Here is a 20,263-nt window from a genome sequence, read left to right as displayed (position 1 = left end):
TTTCCCTTAAAAAATGAGTATAAATATGTATATAAAATAAGGAGTATTAGATCTAAATCTACAACAATAGTAAATGAGAAGATACATGCATTATTCTAAAAAGACAGTTTTACTTCATAAAGGAGATCTTAAATATCTCGCATTAGATACTTAGTATAAAAAAGTCAAGCAACAGATATTCAAAAATGAAAAATTAATTTGATATTTTTCAAATGTAAATAGATGATCTTAAATCACCTCACCTAATTGACAAACTCATTTTAAGCAGTTGAGTACATTTTTGCAGATAATTTATTTTGAAATATCCATCATGACTTCTACTTGGTAGATTCTCTACTACAATCTTACTTCTATATGGATATAATGGCCAATTTATTATAACACCTGTTTTTATATATTTTTAGCTTCAGATAGTCTGCTCTAAGCTTTATAGGTCTGAAATTTGGATCTCAAACTGTACAAGTATAAGTACTTAACTAAAATCAAATCTTTTTTCTTGAGGGCAAAATATATGCTGTCTAACTGCATGTACTCCTATGTCCTATGTCTCTATGAAATGAACCAGCCATCTGTTTAAAGGAAAATTCAAGTTAAAAATCTTAAAATTTCAAGGAGTTCCAGTGGCGATGAGCCTAACTAGTGTCCATTAGGATCAATCCCTGGCTTCACTCTGGGGATAAAGATCCAGCACTGGCATGAACTGTGGCGTATGTAGCAGACTGGGCTCGGATCCCACATTGCTATGGCTGTGTCATGGGCCAGCAGCTGCAGCTCCAATTAGACCCCTAGCCTGGGAACTTCCATATGCCACAGATGTGACCCTAAAAAGCAAAAAAAAAAAAAAAAAAAAAAAAAAGGAAAAAAATCTTAAAATTTCAGAACCATATGTCAGTAATACCACCTACATACATCTTCTATAAAACACATGAGTTACACTTCATTCACCAAAATAGAATATTGACATGTGAAACTCTTGGAAAGAATTTAGCCCTTCAAAGCTCTAGCCCTTAACTAAGCCTGATTATTAAAAAGCAATATGTATACATTATTTATGTTACTTTCCATAGAAACACACTCACTGAATGATAGTTAATGTCACATTTTGAGCTTTTATACAGACACAAGAAACTAGAATATTTGCCAAATTTTGTCGTATATGACCAAAAATAGCTTTATGAATGTCAAGCTGATAAAATTATTTCAGAAACCATTTCTAGTTGCAAAGGCCTAGCTTTTCTAATGTAATTTACTACACTAATTAGACAAGTCATACTGAAATGGAACATGCTTATTTTACTCTCTTTTAATCAGGATTCTCAAAGCTAACTTTAATTATCTATACAATTTTCAAATAGTTTTGTTTCCAAATATATATTTTAATTAGTTTTTGCCCCCAAATATATGTTTGAACCTATGATAGTTACTTTAATATGCTAATGTAGCTGGGCTAAGGGACACCCAGATAGCTGGTACTATATTTCTGAGTGTGCCTCTGAGAGTGTTTGTGGAAGAGACGCAGCCTTTGATTCAGTGGACTAAGTAAGGAGACTCACCCTCCCTGATGTAGGCAGCATGGTCCAAGTCACTGAGTGTCAGAAGACAACAAAGCTGAAGGAGAATTCTGTTTCTTCTCTAGCTGGGATGTCCATCTTTTCCTGCCTTCAGATATCGGCTCCCCCCAGGTTCTTAGGATACTCAGGACTTAAGCCAGTGATTCCTCCGTTTTCAGGCCTTAAGCTTCAGACTGAATTATACCTCGGTTTTTCTGGTTATCCAGCTTGCAGACAGCAGATTATGGAACTTCTCAACCTTCACTACTGCATGAACCAGTTCCTTTAATAGATATACATATGTGTATATGTATTTATACACATGTATAAATAACTATACATAGCCTATAATATATATTAATATATATCCTATAATTAATGTATGTGTATTAATAAATGCCTGTATTAATATAACTTATTTGTTCTGTTTCTCTGGAGAACCCTGACTAATATAGAACATTTCATATTTATAAGTATTATTGTTTGTGTCTAGTAGAGTGGACTTTATAATTAGGCACTATGTATTTGTTATCTCATTTAACCCAGAAAAAAAGCCTGTGAAATTAGTATCACCTACTTTATGAATGTGATAACAGAGATAGTGGGGTTAAGTTACTTGTCAAACTAGCAAGTCTCGGATCCTGATTGGCGCTCAAATCGTGTCAACTTCAGAAGTTATTTGGCTACATACCTCTAAGATATTGGAAGTGAATGATGAAGTTGGGTGCTATGACTAAAGACTCAAAAGTACATAAACACTGCCCTGCTAATCATTCCATTCTTCTAGCCGAGGACACAAGATTCAATAACAATACTGTGTAGCACTGAGAACTCTGTCTAGTCACTTATGATGGAACACTTAATGTGAGAAAAAAGAATGTATACTTGTATGTGTAACTGAGTCACCATACTGTATGGTAGAAAAATATATTAAAAAAATAAAAAAATAAAAATGTGGATTAGAAGGTATAAAAAAAAAATAAGGGAAGAACCTAGTACACTATTGCAGACCTTAGCAGAGTGAGATTTAGTTTAAAAGCGTAAGTGAGTTCTCCCTATATGAATCTATATCATTGAGTCTGAATTCAGAGTTTTGAGAGAGAGAACCATATGGGTTTGATTTTTTAATATATAATTAATTCCCTGAGTTGTAATTAATAATATTAGTAATTTCTCTTCCCTTGGGGGTAATAGGGGGAAAAAAGGGAGAGAGAAAAGGCTAGATAATCTGTTATAGAAAGAAATCAGAGAAGCTTCCCTTTCCTCATATTAAATAAATCTGAGTGTTGATTCTCAATTACTCACCTACTGATTATGTGATCCTTTGACAAGTTACTTCATTTTATTAATTATTTCATTAATTACACATGAATTTATGATGATAATGAAGATTTTGCATTAGGATTAATATGTCTGTGGCATTGGTTAGTAAATGTTAATTATCTTTGCTTCATTGTTTTGGTCTTTAAGAAACCTTCAATCAGAAGATACATTATCCAAATGTCTAACAGTATCTCTAATTTTCCCATCTCCAAAGAGAAAGATGCAGTTGAAATCAATATTAAAGGAAGTTAATGCAAACACAAAATATTATAACTTTATTATTCAAATAGATTCTTGTATAAATAGCTTTTGTATCAAAGATATTGACTCACAAAAGCACAGATCCCATTTTAACATAAGCCATTGTGCTTAGCATTACTCCCAACAGGGACCAGTGTCATAGGTTTGCATATAGAAGGGCCCTGGACTTGTTTTAATGTTCCATTGTTGATGTGCTGAAACTGTTAATAATTTCTGAACAAGAAGCCTTCACTTATAATTTGTCTTGAGCCCCACAAATCATGTAGTTGGTCTAGCTCCCAGCAATCGAAATATAGATAGCTGGCACTATCCTCCTTACTCTCAACATTAATTAAAATTAAATACAACAAAACTCAATTAATTCTACTTATTACACATAAATATTGAGAACAGAAAATCACAACCTTGTAAATGTTTATTAACAGTGCACACATTTAATGGATTTTTTTAAATTTAAATGTTCTGGATCCCCAAGCCAAGGCATCCCCTCCAAATACCTTGGTTTCAGGATGTATTAGGTTTTTGACTGAAAATGTTACCCTAGCAGTGCCAGGACTCACATTCTAAGTATCTTGCCTGCTCTGTGGTATATAGTCCACATATAAATAAAGGGAAACTGAGCAATACTCTCCAATGTATTTCTGTATTTTTGTTTTTCTTCTAAAACATTCCTGGTTCTTCTATAAGTTTTTCTCAATTTTTTTTCACACTCCTCCTAGTGATCATCTAATGAAGAATCTACAACTGGTTGGGCTAGGAAGATGAATTCTTTCACTCATTCAGTTACTAAATTTTCATTAAATCACTGTACTTCTAAACTTAACATTTCTGCACTTAGAGTTCTTCTCAATGCAGAAAATTAGCAATAAGGAAGCTACAAAAACCTTTCTCTGTGGGAACTTAAATTGTAGTAGTCATTTCTACATTTTAGGTAACTCCGATACATGTAATACCAGACCTACAGAAACAAAACCCATTAATAATGTTATTTTGTATAATGTACATTTTTTTTCTAAATAAACATTTTCACATTTCACAGGCAAATTTTAAGATTTATTCTTTTGAGCTGGAGGGAAATTTTGCTGTCACCAATTTTAGGAATGATAGGATTTGAGGATAAAGCATTCTCTTACAATGAAATTCTCTTTAAATATGAATCCACTCATTTTTTCATCTGACAGTATTTGTTGCACAGTTTTTAAATTAAAAAAAAAAGTACTAAATGTCAACTAGAATAAAAACTGAAAACAAACCTATTAGGGAATATAGCTTTGATTAAATCAGATTATCAGCTGAGTTTACACTGCATTTTGAGATTTAATGAAATTTTTTCTTGTTTCCTAACATATGTCTTATAGAACTTTCTGCATTTCTTTTCTAAGTATTATATTAATGGGCTCCTTCTTAAATTCTTATTCCTATTTCTGCTTGAGTACCTTCTGCTAAGTTATATATCTCACTTTTACAACTCTTTCCTCTTAGCCTCTTGCCAATCCAGTTGCAAAAAAATAGTTTTCATCGTATGTGGATGTAGCATATATTGGAAATTTGGAAACAATAAAGACTTTTGTCCCACACAATTTACAAGGGAATATTTAAAATCTATTTTTATTACTTAGCAAGAACTTTGTTCTTTATTAAGAAATGTTTTATATCAATTATTTTTATCACTCTGCAAATCAAACCTTCCTCTAAATCTCATTTCCACATAAAGTCTAGCCTAGCTCCAGACAATGATTCTTGGGTTATTTTCATTTTTATATTTTCCCCTCTTTGTGTTTAATCCAGCTTCCAAATTTCTATTCATTTCTTATCTGCAGTTTCGGTGATTTCTGGGTTTTTAAAAAATTTATATTTTTAGCAAAAATGGTCAGTTTTATTTCTTAGTGGTAACTTGCTATAAGAAGTTTAAGATAACACTTTAAAAACTGTTATAAGTAATTGAGTCATTTAATATAATATGTGCAAAGGTAGAGAAGTACAGGGTGCTGTAGGAACCCGTGGGAGGGCTATTTGGGAGATTTTAGGATGGGCTGGTTTCCCAGCTGAAGTGGCACTTAGGATGAGAAGAAATGAAACTACACACTATATACAGATTAAAGAAAGGAAAGTGTTAAATACTCAAAACCAATGCTGAGAAGATACTCAGGAAAGTTCAGGAATTCAATATGCCTTGAGTGTGGTGTGCGGTGTACAAGGGGATGGATGCAGAAAGGAGGTAAAAGTAGAAGAGGATTATGATCACCAGGGAGAAGCACCGGGGGGTCTTAAAAAGTCTGAGCTTCTTCCTAAAGATGAAAAAAATGGAAAGATTTTAAGCAAAGCATTAACAATCTGTTCTCTACTTAAGAAATCTTACGATGCCTACAATATAGACAATAGATCCCCAGGAACAAATGTGTAAATTCAGAAACTCGTTGGGAAGTTTTGTGGAAATGCAGATGATAAATGGTCATGGTTTGAAGCAGGATAATGGTATTGGAGATGGAGGAAGAGGTATGAGAGGGTTCACTGTGAGCCAACGTTGACAAAAACTTCATTGAATTTTGCAATTCATTGCACATTAGAGAAATTGGTTGATTTATGTTTTGATATCAAAGACAAAGAGGATCTGGTTAAACTGCTTGACTGTTATTACATGTTTTTTGTTGCCTGGCCTCGAGATTTAATCTATACTTTGGAAATGACAGAAAATGAAAAATTCCTTTTATATTTTTAAATTTGCTTTTCTTAGACAAAATACCAATAAAGAAAAAGAAGTGGGTTTAACAATTTTTTTTCCCTTAAAAAGAGCAGTGGAACTTTCAGGATTGGGAAAGACTTTAAAGAACATCCTTTCCAATTACGTATGTGATAAGGGAATTTTTTCATGCTGTGGGCATGGCCAAAAATAAAGATAAAAAAATTAAAGCATCTCTTATGAAGGTTACATAACCAGGTGCTTCTCAAACTCAATGTGTATACAAATGACATGGGGGTCTTATTAAAACAGGGCTTGCAAGCATTTAATTTTGAGGGAGGAACAATTTTAATAAGCTCTAACATGAAATTTTAAATTTTTAATAATGTTCCAATTGTTGCTGATGTTCCTATTAGTGAACTGTCTTTGAGTACCAAGTGTCTAACTTTTTTTTCTTTTTATAGCTGCACCTGTGGCATATGGAGGTTCCCAGGCTAGGGGTCAAATCAGAGCTGCAGCTGCCAGCCTAAGCCACAGCCAGGCAACACCAGATCAGAGCCATATCTGCAACCTATGCTGCAGCTTGCTGCAACATAAGATTCTTAACCCACTGAGTGAGGTCAAGGAGCCACCTGCACACTCATAGAGACAATGATGACAAGTCCTTAACCTGCTGAGCCACAGTGGAACTTCCCAAGGGTCTAATTTATATTTGAACACAATTCCTAGTTAAACCAAGTTCACTACTAATCTTGACATTATGGCACTATGAGAGAATACTGTTGAGTCCAGAATTCAGGTTAAATGAAATAAAATTTGTCTTCATCTTTTATTAGATGCTTTCATTGATCTCCTATCAGAGAGGCAGCTTAAGCTCAAGTTTTCTCTGCAAAATGCAGGACAGATAATCTCTCTCTCTAAGACTCCTTGAATTAATCTGGGGAAACTGATCTACATAACTCTCAGTGAATTAACTGGACAAAATAGGCATCATTTAGTTTAGGTTAAAAGTGACAGTGTAATGTATCTATTAGCTACAAGAAAATTCCCTCACTTTATTTTTACACATTTTTTGAAGATTCATTTATATAAATGCTTTTTCAGACTAAGTTTTAGAGACATGTCACCAAATCTGGGAACACTTAGTTATCTTAGCACATTTTAATTTGCATTTTATTGTATATAAATATTTTGGAATGAATACTAAAAGCCATACAGGTCTAGAATTTGAACTCATGGGTTTTTTGTTTGTTTGTTTGTTTGTTCTGTCTTTTTTAGGGCCACACCTGCAGCATATGGAGGTTCCCAGGCTAGGGGTCTAAACTGGAGCTGTTGCTGCCAGCCTATGCCAGAGCGACAGCAACGCCAGATCTGAGGCGCATCTGTGACCTACACCACAGTTCACAGCAATACCAGATCCTTAATCCACCCACTGAGCAAGGCCAGGGATGGAACATGCAATCTCATGGTTCCTAGTCAGATTCCTTTCTGCTGTGCACGACGGGAACTCCAGACCTCATATTTTTTGAGAGCCTTGGTTTCTTCCATTATTACTTGACTATCTGTATTTTTTTCCAATCAAAATTAAATATGTAAAAAGATCAATTTTAGTCCAATTCTATTCCTCTCACCTATAAAACTCAGTAATTATAATCATAATATCACATAAGTTTCAAGTTCATTTAGTGGATTAGAGTCTATATGAGTATTCATCTAGTATACAGAAAGCAGTTATAAATTGTACTTGTGGGTGTAATCAGTAGAATTATTAAAGTTATCTCCTCCAGCTCCTAAGAATAGTCAGTATTATTCTCACAGTCAGAGAATGTACAGTGAAATTGGAAGACTTCCTGCCTCATTCACCAGGAGTCTCTCTTGGGGCTTTTCACAGATTCCCAACTTCTTCATTTTTTTTCTTTTTCTTTTTAGTGACATTAATTGTTTTCTTTCTAATTTTATGGGAATACAGGTTCATTGCAGACAACTAGAGATATATATGAGCATATCAACAGACACTTAGCTTGCATCCATATCTTGGCTACTGTAAATAATGCTGCAATGATAATAAATGTGCATAGGTCTTTACATATTTTTCAATTTATAGAAATATAGATGGTTTATAATACTATAGCTTCACATGCAGATGAGTGCTCTTATTAAGTTAGAAAATCAGAATGAAGTTCAAACCAAGATGGCTGATTTTATAAACAATTCACAGACTTACTAATAAATTTGTAAAGAGTTTGACTTCAAATTTAACTTTCATGTAAGAAGTTTCGGTGGTTTTTCACATGTTTAGTATTGTTTCGAAAAATAATAAAAGAAACCACATGAAAAATATTATTCCTTAAACTTATTTCTGGTCATGATTCAAAATAAATAGTAGATTTAGCAATAATATGTGAATTATGAGCAATGGTAAAGTCATGAATGTAAATAAGCTGGAAAAGTATTACATGACAGTAAGTCCACTTAGAAAGAGTGGGAAAACTACTGGCCTTGTCATATGAGAAATATTTATGGAATTAGTTTGATTTTTTTGGTGTATTTGTTATATGTTTGAATTTATTAACTGATCATTTGTAAAGTTTACAAAACTTTCTTTTCTGTTCATTGTTTATGCTTCCTATTTAATTATGGAATGGAATTAAAGACATAAATGAATATAATGCTTTTATAATTATTTGTTCATTAGCAATGACTATTTTAGTTTTTCTCCTATTATGAAATTATTGGTTTGATACAAATAATACATAATGGCTTTACTAAATCAGAAAGTGACAATATAGAGTTCTCTTCTAGTGGAACATGTCTGCTTGGACAAAGTTATTTTGAAAAAAGGATGAAGAAAAGCAAGAGAATTAAAAAAAGTAACAGTTTTGTATTGCCTTTATATTTTTAAGATTTGTCTAAAATTTCCTGTTGTCCTTCAATAAACACTTATTAGAAAATATATTTGTTTAGTTGACATATTTAAGTTTCTAGGAATCAATTTATTAAAATCAATTTAGTAAGCAGAGGGCTAATACCTCATATGTAGTAGCTAAATCTATTTACACAACTAATTCCATTTAAAACGTCAACATTCTCTTCCACCCTATTGTTTCATCACACAATTCTCAGTGATAAAAAAAAAATCATCTATTATGAAATAAATAATGTTTTTGTAATCTGATAACTCTGTGGGGAAAATACCTAGAATTATTATTTTTAAGAGGGGATTCATTGGCCCTCCTTGGGCTATAGCCCTTTCATATGTCCCTTGAACCACCTTGAACCATGGGGTATTTGATTCCAGACAGCCTCTTAAAAAAAAAAAATTAGGTCTTTGCTTTGGTAGCACATATAGTAAAATTAGAATGAAAAAACTGGAGAATACTAGCATGGTCCCTGAACAATGATAATAAACAAATTTGTGAAGCATTCCTGTTTTTATACTCTAATAAAAATTAAAGTAGTTGAGTTTTTTTTTTAAAGATTGAGCTATACGATGTCTGCTTATGTTTAAAAATTGAGACATAAATGAAATAAAAAAATGTACTTATGTAAGAGCTCAGAAAAATGAAGTACCATAATTTTAAGAAAATTTTGCTTGCTTTGTAGCCAAATATAATTTTTAAATAATGTGATTTTACCATTCTTTCACTTTAGAACTCAGTTTATAAAAAGCGCCTTAAAAAACACTTCTATAAATTCATAAAATTATCCAGATTAACTACTTTACATTGCCCAAATTCATGATAGAATTGTTTCATTCTCCTTTTCATTTTGTCTGTGAAGTTAATGCTAATATTGATATCTGATTGAACTGTAGTATTATTAACCCTATTTCAAATAAAAACAAATCTCAGCTTAGATAAGGAGAGACTTTATTAAAAAAGACACACAATAGGGAAAAAGCTTGGAGATCAGAAATCTGCAAGTGTCTCAAAATTAAACATAAAAAAAGGATTTTCTTTTGTGGAAAAAGAGCTTAGCAGAAAATTTTAAGAGGAAGTTGGACAAAGAAGGAGTGTGCAAATAGTATATTACATGGGATCTGTTGACTCAAAAAATGCACAACTTTAAAGGTGAGCATTATATTTTATTCAGTGGACATACTAAGGACATACACACTGAAGAATTAAGCCTGGGAGAGAGCAACTCAGATAGCTCTGATGGATTATTCCAAAGAGGTAAGAGAAGAGCCAGGATATACAGGAATTTTTGTAAAAACAAAGAAGAAAACAGGTAGTCAGACCATCAAAAGATTACTGTTAATTAAACAAATTCAGATATCTCGAGTTAATGAAGTTGTGCTCTTCTGTGTATGAGAAGAGACAAGAGTCTGAGCTCAGCAAAATCATTCCTTTAATATACACTTTATCTAGGGATAGGTTGTACTTTTTTTTTTTTCTAACAAATTTGATAGGAAATGTGTCTGTGGGCCTGCTGATTGGGGGATAAGCTGATGGGGTTGGGGGAAGCATATTCTGTATCTTAGTCTTTCCCCTGGGGATGGGGACAAGCCAAAGTTCAGGAGCCTGTGGGGAAATAGAAGCCTGAATAAAGTTTAGTTACAATAAAGGAGGGGGAAAATAATAGGCAATTATAAATACCTGGTCAAGAGCTATAACTTTACACTGGTGTTTATGTGCGTGAGATACATTCATTGGTAGTGTAGTTTATACTAAGCTAATTTGATGAGTTGGTATGTACTTGTGGTATCATAGAAAGATATTTGGTCTTTTCCTTCTTCTCTCCTAAAATGGAGCTTCTAAAAACCTGAGTGATAAGGATGATAGAGACTTTGTGTTCTAAAGATGCAAGTCTTAGTGAGCAGACCCCTAGATAGTGTCAGGATAGGGTTTGGTTGCCAGAAAGACCATGCCTTAATTGAAAGCTTGGAATTTTTAGCCCTATCCCCAAATTTTGGAGAGGGAGGAGAAGCTAGAGATTGAGTTAATCGCCAATAGCCAATGAAGTCTCCATAAAAATACCTAAATGATGGGGTTTGGAAGATTCTAGGTTCATGAACACATGAGGGGCTGAGAGGATGGTGAAGCTGAAAAAGGCTTAGAAACTCCATGACCTCTCTTCCCCATACTTTGCCCTCTGATCACCTTCACTTTGGCTATTTCGGAGTTTATCCTTAACAAAAAAATTGGAAAATGTAAGTAAGTGTTTTCCTGAATTCTGTGAGATGTACTAGGAAATTTTTGAACCTGAGGAGGGGGCCAGGAACTACCTATTTATAGTTGATAGGTCAAAAGTATGCATAGCAGGAAATCTGTGACTGGTACCTGGAACTGGGACAGTCTTGTGGGACTGAGCTCTTCAACTTGTGAGATCTGATGCCAACTCCAAGTAGACAGTGTCAGATTGGATCTGAATTGTTGAACACACAGTCAATGTCTAGGAAGTTAAGTAGCATTGGAAGAGATACCTTGCACTGATGTCAAAAAGAACAAGAAAAAAACTTTCATTTGGTGTTAGAAAAAAATGGAGTTTGCTAGAACAGCCCTGGCTCAGAGAAACATATGGTTTGTGAGAGAAATAATACAAGGATAGGGAATGAGGAATCTTTTATCCCTGGATGGCTAATTGGTCACCCATAGTATGAAACTTCAGCTTCATTGCAATCACTTACCAAACGTAAAAGTTACTAGTGGTATTTAGAAATGGCTGTGAACCTGACTTCCAAGGATAACCAAGGAAATGCAAGATAAAAAGAAGTGTGCCAAACATACAATTCATTGTTGGTTATTATTACGTGCAATAGCTAAATGAAAGAAAATGCTCAGTCAGGCTTGATGCTGGACTAAGCACAGACTTTACTTGGTGAGCGTCAAGGGACTTGTCCAGGCAAGGTGGAAATTTTTAAAGGTTTACTGAGAAATGAGATGAATTAGGGAAACATTGACAGGGGTGAATCAAAGAGGAAAGAGAAAGGGGAAAGTCAAAAAGCCTATTCCAAAAGGGTGGGGGATTTTTAGATGGTTATTTAAAAATGAGATGAATAAAGCATACAGTGATGTTGTCAAAACAAAGACCTTAATACACCACTCTTGAAGGTTAGATGGATCAATGAAAGCCCCCGCTGGCTTCCCAACATTTGAGGGTACCAAATAAGTCTACTTTATGTGCCCCCATTTGGAGGAATTTTAAAAATGAGAAAGGCAAACATTTCAATGACAAACTAGAAGTGGAAATGTTTAATGCCATAACTGAGCAGATTAATCAATATAAAGACTGACAAAAGGCCCCTGGTCCCTCAGTTTAAAATCCTGCTGGAGACCCAAAGCCTTCTGTACTTGAGTGGATGTAATGGTCAAGGGGTAGAAATAAAAGTTTCTGGGATTTTTTGACATAACAGCCACCATTATATCAAAACCTGCTGGTGAAGCATAAACATTGGCTTCAATTAGGTTTAGCAAATATAGAAACACAAAAGCTGACAGTATTAAGGTGGAGGTTTGGAAGAAAATTAGAATTTTTTTTTAATCAATTTTATTTTTTCAGGGTCACACCCATGGTATATGGAGGTTCCCAGGCTAGGGGCTGAATCAGAGCTAAAGCTGCTGACCTACACCACAGCCAGAGCAATACAGGATCTGAGCTGTGTCTGCAATCTATACCACAGCTCAGGGCAATGACGGTTCCTTAACCTACTAAGTGAGGCCAAGGATCGAACCAGCATCCTCAGGGATGCTAGTTGGATTCGTTTCCACTGTACCACAATGGAACTCCTCTACCTAATATTTAAAACCAAAACCTATTTAATGAAGGCCCAATGAAGACCCAATGAAGGCTACAATTAGGAATGTCAGGTTTGGTGGGATTAAAGTAAAAATTGGGAGAAGAGCTGGTAAGTTTCAACTGGCTTTATTTGACATGGTTGTAGCTCTTTCTCATGAATGTATTATTAGGACAGACATTGGGTCTGACTGGGCACAATTCTCCTATCTATTATTGTAACACATGGCATGTAAATCTATCTTTCAAGCAATACTAATTGGACATGCTAAATGGGAACCACTAAGACTGGCTGACCCCAAAAAGTACAGGATAGAAATTGGAGTGTTATTATGGACAAGTTCTCTGAGATAGCCCTATGCTGAATATATTCTAGGGCTTATGGCAAAACCTGTGAGTGCCTCCCTGCCATGGCAACTGGGACTTTGGGATTGTTCATTTGAGGAAAAATTACTACTTAGTATCAGACATTAGTTATACATCTCCCTATGACTAAAGAACATAAAATAATCTTAAAACCTGAAATATCCATAATATTCTGGAGAATATTGGATAAATGTTCTAATAGGGAGGGCAATGTCCAGAAGAGTTCCATAACAAAAGGAAATAGTTTACATTTGGCCCTCCATATCTTCAGGTCCCACATCCACAGATTCAACCTGGATGGAGGTTTTTTTTTTTTTGGTCTTATTTTTAGGGCCACACATGCAGCATATGGAAGTTCCCAGGCTAGGGGTCAAATTGGAGCTGCGGCTGCTGGCTTACACTACAGCCACAGCAATGCAGTAATCCAAGCAGCATCTATGACCTACACCACAGCTCATGGCAATGCTGGATCTTTAACCCACTGAGCAAGGCCAGGGATTGAACCTGCATCCTCGTGGATACCAGTTGGGTTTGTTACTGCTGAGCCTCAGTAGAAACTCCTGGAAAATGTTTTAGAATCCAAAAAGCAAAACTTGAATTTGCTATTTACAGATTTACACTGTATTAGGTATTACATGCCATCTAGAGATGACTTATAGTACACAGAAGTATATGCATAAGTTGTATGCAAATACCACCACATTTTATATATAAGAGATTTGAACATCCTTGGGTTTTGGTATCTGTGGGAGCTGTGCAACCAATCCCCATCGGATACTTAAGGACGACTATATATAAAAACTTTATCCCAGTGGAACCCAAGAATACAGGGAGCTCTTTCCCCAAGACTGAATTTGTAACTGTGTGAAGAGCTGCTGGATTCTACCAGCAGCTTGGACAGTGTCCTATAAATAGCAATCAACTGACCAAGGAAGAGGTGTTTGATTTATGGATGGTAGTCCACAGATGAACAGACAGCATCCTGTTTGGAAGTTCATTACTCTGACAGAAAAAGGTAAAAACAAATCAGCTCAGTGGCTGAATTGCTTGCTTCTTGTTACAATGTTTTAATTTTTACTAACTTTTGGGCAGCATCCACCAAGCCCAAAAGCCTTGTGCTTGCCCAACCTCAAGATGAAAGAAAGAGCCGAGTCAGTGACAGAAACATCACTGATTTATTGGATGAGGGATCTTACATGTCTAAAGCAAGGTCATGGACAAACACCCTACTGTGTGTAGCAGATGGTGGGAAGGACATGGCAGTAGTCTACACTACCAGGAGGAGAGGGAGATTATCAGTTATAGGGGAGAAGTGATGTCAGGTTGGCTCATCAGTTGCCAGGGAAACCCCCCTCACTGTCCCTTTGATAAACTATCATATTAGAGATAGTTCTGATATAAATATTGGAATAATCTCTAGTGGAAAAGGGACAAGTAGATAGGCATTTACTCATTGGGCTCTATAATTAAGAGAGAAGTTCAGTCAGGTGAGTATGTAGAGAGACTGGTTAAATAAGGAATGTACAGAGAGCAAGAGAAGAGCCATCTTGGGTGGCCTCCCCATACATTAAATCATTGATGCTCGCCAATGGCTTGGTCATATGGTCAGACAGAAGGACAATAGGAAACAAACCTACTAACAGGATTCTCACATGGGACACAGCCCTATGGAAATCACTTTAAGAATTTAAAGTATGTCTTAAAAATAGAACATGTCAATGTCTAACATAAGAACAACTTTCCAGGTTGGAAGGTGATTAGAATTGATGAGTAGATATCCTGATGTGTTCACTTGTGCAGCTACCTGGGTCCACGAAATAAATGGACACTGGGGGCAGGCCTGTGGCAATACAGAGATGTGCTGAATTTAGTTCCCAGAGGGTACAAGAGGGAGATTTGAGACACAAAATGGCAATAAGAACTACTCTGTCTTCTAGCAAAAGAGACAGTGACTGCAGGTGACTGATTGAGAGATTCCTTAGGGGGAACATAGCTGGAAAGTCAGATTGATGCCAGTCACCCCTGTGGACTACAAATACGCCCTCAAAGAAAGTGACACTGACTCTGAACTGGGCTCTGCTGGCCTGGCGATAGATGCAAATGCTCAGAGTTAAAAAAAAAAATACTGGAACAGAACACACTGCACCAAATTGAATGGCTGAGTCACAATTCTTAAGAACAAAAAAAAACTTTCCATCCCATGAGCAATCAGCAGAAAGTTTCCTTCCTCAGAGTAATAGTTTGATAAAGAATTAGAACAGGTAGTTGAAACACTGCCTAAAACATGGAAAGATATAGGCATGTAGGGCTTGATCACATGCCTTCATGAGTGCAAGCTCAGACTCAACATGAGTGGGCTTCAAGAAGTGTCCACATTAGAGAGATAACTTTTTTTTCTGGTGGATTTGGGGAAGGTGGCATGGCAGAGAATGCTAGTATGACTATGTCACTCTTCCCAAGCAAGGAGGATGCTGGTGTGATAATTATATTTTTTCCCCGATATCACTGCAACTTTCCTTTACCAACCAGAAGCTAAAACTACAAGTATAGGAATCAGGGATGATTTCTAAGCAAGAAATTATAACTATGGTTTTAAACATTTATGTTAGAAGTCCAAGGACCTGTCAGAACAGGTGGTGTCCTGACTCTATAGGGCAAAACTGGAGTTAATGAATGTGGTTATATTGCCTAATGGTAAAAATAGCCCCCTAGTTCTCTACTTCTGAAACCCTACCCCATGTGAATGAGAGTGGGTGAGGGGAAGCAGTTGATAAACTAGTATTGACGCCTACTGTGTAGACCACTGCAGTGGCTCACCTTAACATACCTTCCAATAATGGAAATGATTTGGCATAAATGGAGAAAAGGTAGCCCAGGATAAAAGAATGAGTAAATGGGTGATGAAATGAGGGAAATCCAATATTACATTAACACTTAGAAAGAAGCTCAAAGCAAGAAATGACACTCTTAGCTCAATTACATCAGGTGCCTGAAAGGGTAAAGCCATTATATTGTTGAGACAACTTCTGCTTTTAAAACTTGACAAGATCAAATGGAAACCTATAAAACTGAGTGCCTCACCCTGGGAGACCTTTTCATATGATAGGATGATGGAATGAACTAATTGTGGATGACTGAATGGGACCCTAGAAATGTGCCAGTATCTACTGTTAGGATCATTCTTTGCTATGAAGAATCCAAAGTCAAAGACGGGGCAGTGGTGGTGGGTGGCTTGTGGTATCAGAGAAAGGCATCTGGTCTTTGTCCCAATTCCTGGCACAGAACTCCTAAAATAACTTCCCGAGTGACTAGGATGAGAATTTTTTTGTTGTAGTGATGTGGCTCTTGGGCTCCTAGACAACTCTGCTTCAGGATGTGAGCTGGTCCCCAGAAAGATGACGCATTCATAGAAGCTTGGAAATCTCAGCCCTTCTTCCCAAACTCTGAGGAGGGGAGAAGGCCTAAAGACTGATTTAATCATCATTGCCCAGTTAAATCTTTATACAAATCCCTAAACAACAGGGATTGGAGATTTGTGGACTAGTAAACACATTAGTGCAGGAGTTTCCTCATGGCACAGCGGGCTAAGGATCCGGTGTAATCACTGCTATGGTTTCAGCTGTGGTGTGGGTTCAATCCCTAGCCTTGAAATTGATGCATGCCATGAGCTTGGCCAAAAAATAAAATAAATCAGCAAATATAAGTAAAGTGTTTTTCTCAAATTGAAGGAGGAGGTTGTGGGAATCTCTTAATTTATAGCTGTTAAGTCACAAGTAAGGATGGCCCAGGGCTGTTATTTTTATCTCAAGTGGGGGACTGGAGCCCTTTAACCTGTGGGATCTGATGCTAAATCCAGGTAGACTGCTTCAGAAGTGAATTGAATTGTTGGCCACCTTGTGTGTCAGAGAATCAGAGAAGTGGTTGGTATGGAGGGGAAAGAAAACCCCTTCAAAAGTATAAAAATCACAGATTAAGTCTCTAAAAAATTTGAGAGTTGAGCATTTTTTCTATCTACAAGTACATCATTAATCCTGGTCCACTGCATGAGTCCTACTGATCATAAGAGAGACTGAATAAAGGAGAGTGTTTAAAATTGTTACAAGCTATTCTCACTACTGAAAAAAAAATAACTTTAAGTACAAGTTCTACTGGTGATGGGCTAGTAGGTCCAAATTTGCATATGAAGGACAGCATATTATTTTCACCTTTCAAGTACTTGAGACTATCATATCTTTAGACAACTGATGCTTAACTAAACAACACATTCTCAATGCCTGCATATTTTTTGTAATTCAGTGAGTTGATTCCATTAATCATTTCTGCTGTATTAAGGTAAATAAAGCAGAAACAAATCTGGTGTTACCTGAGTCATAAGTTCTAGGTAATAGATTCATTCTTACCCCCCACTTAGGAAACCACAGCCTTGTCTATCAGTGATGATCAGAAAATATATGGTTTTCAATTGCTGAGCAGCCCAAATCTTGGCAGATAGGGAGGAGGGAAAAGTATCTTCTCTTGTGAATTTAGCTTCAGTTTCAGGAAAATCTAAGCCCTCATCCTTTCATGACACACAAAAGGAGCCAATATCTGAGCTCAGTCCTAATAAAGAGAATCTTCTTATTAGTACCCTAAAACCTATTACTCCAACTTCTCTTTGGATATATGAAATAAAATTCATAATTAATAGCAAGACAAGAAAAATGTAAACAAAAATTCTCCCTGCCCTTTTGGCCTCTTCTCTTCCTGCACTGTGCATTGTGCATCTGCATTATGCATCAACCAAACCCTCTCCATCGGCAGGAATACCTGCGCAGCCATAAAGAACAACATTCTCTTAACATCAACAAGACAGCTCCTCAAATATAACATTCCTTCCTGATCTTTTAAGGGTCACACTGAAACAGGAGGGAAGGGGGTAGGGCACAACCCTTAAAAGAATGACATAGTCCTTGAGGATATGACAAGAACTGGTTAGATGGTGCAAGATGGCGGATGATTTGACCTTCAGTGGACCTTGAGTTTCATTATATGCCCATTGTAATACATTAGCTGAATGAAATTGCCCACAGGAACATCCACTCCAAGGCCCAAAAGTGGGCCATGGTCTGATTCCTGGGAACTCCCACCATTTCCCTGAAATAGGTGGAATAATCATCCCACTCATTCACCTGCGAAATTGCCCAGCCCATAAAAACTCACAACTCCATATTTTTGGAGACTCTTGCCTCTCACCTTTTGAGATGGATAGCACTTTGTCTGTGGAGTGTGCATCCCCCAGGGCCACATTCTTCCATTTTGAGATGGCCCATTTTGTTTTCTTCTCAAACAAATCTACTTCTTAACTATCACTTTGCCTTTCACTGAATTCCTTCTGTATTGAGACATAAAGAACTTGAACTTAAATCCCTGGACCAGGTATGTGATTTTAATTAAAAAAAAAAAAAAAAAAAAAAAAACAACCAGCAGCTTCAAGTCCCAATCTGGGTTTTGGCTGGGTTTAAATCCCATCCCCTGGGTTCTAGTCTCAGACTGAGTCTTTGGCTGGGTTTGAATCCCAGCCTGTGGGTTCTAGTTTCAGTTAGAGTCCCAGCATATGGGTCTGAGTCCCAATCTGAGGTGTACAGTTTCAGCATGATGCTCAGATGTGGCCCATGTAAACTGTCAACAGTATGTCATTTCAGGGACAGGCCTCTTATCAAAAAAAGTTATAAAACTGTGCCTTGACATCTAATGGGTAGAACAGTTTTCAGAGCTTTCCGAGTTAGAATCTTCAAATTTGGCTGGAATAAAATTTTCCATTTCTATCATAGATTGATTAATTTTTCATCAACAGATGATTGTTTTCTCCCTTTATCTAATCTCAGGAAGTAGCCTTTAACTTTCCTTTATAATTCTGTGGCTGGAAACCAAGCTCTTATATTTATGTTTCTATTCTTAAATACTGTTTTTTTTTTTTTTCCAAAAACAATCATAACCTATAGACCTACTAGCACCAGACACTGTGGCATCTGCTATACATATATAATTTCATTTAGTACTCATAACAAAAATATGGTTTTCATAATATTTTCCCACTTTTTCTGGGGAAGTTAAATAAATTAACAACTGTGATTAACAATTAACAAATGGTCAACAGGATCTAATCTAAATTGACACTGGTATTTCGACTCCACTACTCTGCAGCTCCCAGTGCATTGTCCACTTTTCAGTGTGTTCATCTTCAACGCCCACCTATTTCTCTACTTCATGTGTTCACTTACTTGTAGACCACAACATACCCCAAAGCCTCTTAAACTTGCCCAACTGAAACCATGGAAGTACAACTTGTCCATGTCTCTGGATTGTTAGATTTTCCTAAGTCTTCTGCATGCAAAGCAGAGATTCTAAAGGTGGATTACACGGATCCCTCCAGGTTTGATAATTGGTCTCAGGGAATTCTATGATATCCCTAGAGCTATGCAAAATAATACAAAAAAATGTATATGTGTATATGACGTGTGTGAGAGAAAGAATATTCACTTTCCCACCAGTTATCCTCTTCACAGACGTACAGAAGTTTAAGGCAGGGGTCATATCACTGAAGGGCTTCTTTATCCCAAAGCCACTGTGATTCTATAGGTAGACTCCATGACTCTGTTCATAGATAACTTCTGTTCATCATCACATGTGGGAGAGGATTCAAGAGCCGTATTTGGAGGTTCCATCTATGAAGCAGAACAGAGTGTAGGAGGGATTTTGTTTTCTGTTCTCATCTACTTCATCATTAACATTTCTCACTTTGTTTCTATCATCTTCTAAGACATCATCTAAAATATTTCTCCTTTGTGACATATTTTATCTATTTATAAAAAATATTTCATTATTATGTGTATGTGCTCATTTTTATATTAATAGTGGCTATTTTATTTATTTTTTACTTTTTTTTTTTTTTTTTAGGGTTGCACTTATGGCATATGGAAGTTACTAGGCTAGGGGTTGAATCGGAGCTGCAGCTGCCAGCTTATGCCACAGCCACAGCAATGTGGGAGCCGAGCTGTGTCTGCAAACTACACCACAGCTCAAGGCAACACCGGATCCTTAACTCACTGAGCAAGGCCAGGGATCGAACCTGCATCCTCATGGATAATAGCTGGATTCGTTACCACTGAGCCATGACAGGAACTCCAAAAGCTATTTTAATTACTTAGTTATTATTCATTTTTCAAGCAGAATTTAAAGAAGTATCCTATTTTGGGAACTGATGCACTTTTTTTTTTTAACCGAAGTTACTTCAAATTCTTTTTCATCATAATTTTTGAACATCCTTACTGAGATATACTTCATATTTCATAAAATTCCCCCATGTATA

General features: G+C 36.1%; 1 long non-coding RNA gene and 1 other non-coding gene across 4 annotated transcripts in view; one reads left to right on the top strand and one right to left on the bottom strand.

The window, feature by feature from the left end:
• The window catches only part of LOC146397833 (uncharacterized), a 430,149-nt gene that overhangs the window by 354,297 nt on the left and 55,589 nt on the right, over positions 1-20,263 (bottom strand). The window lies entirely within an intron of this gene.
• LOC146397834 (U6 spliceosomal RNA) lies at positions 9,143-9,249 on the top strand. The gene has a single exon (XR_014825353.1). It is a non-coding gene; the product is annotated as a U6 spliceosomal RNA (small nuclear RNA).

The sequence above is a fragment of the Sus scrofa genome, chromosome 13, assembly GCF_054392235.1.
Source record: "Sus scrofa isolate SSC_HxYL_T2T_F1_AM1 chromosome 13, Sscrofa_HxYL_maternal_Yorkshire_Landrace_v2.0, whole genome shotgun sequence".
Lineage (NCBI taxonomy): Eukaryota > Metazoa > Chordata > Mammalia > Artiodactyla > Suidae > Sus > Sus scrofa.
Note: the sequence above shows the minus strand (reverse complement) of the source record. Positions and strands in the feature narration are given on the sequence as shown.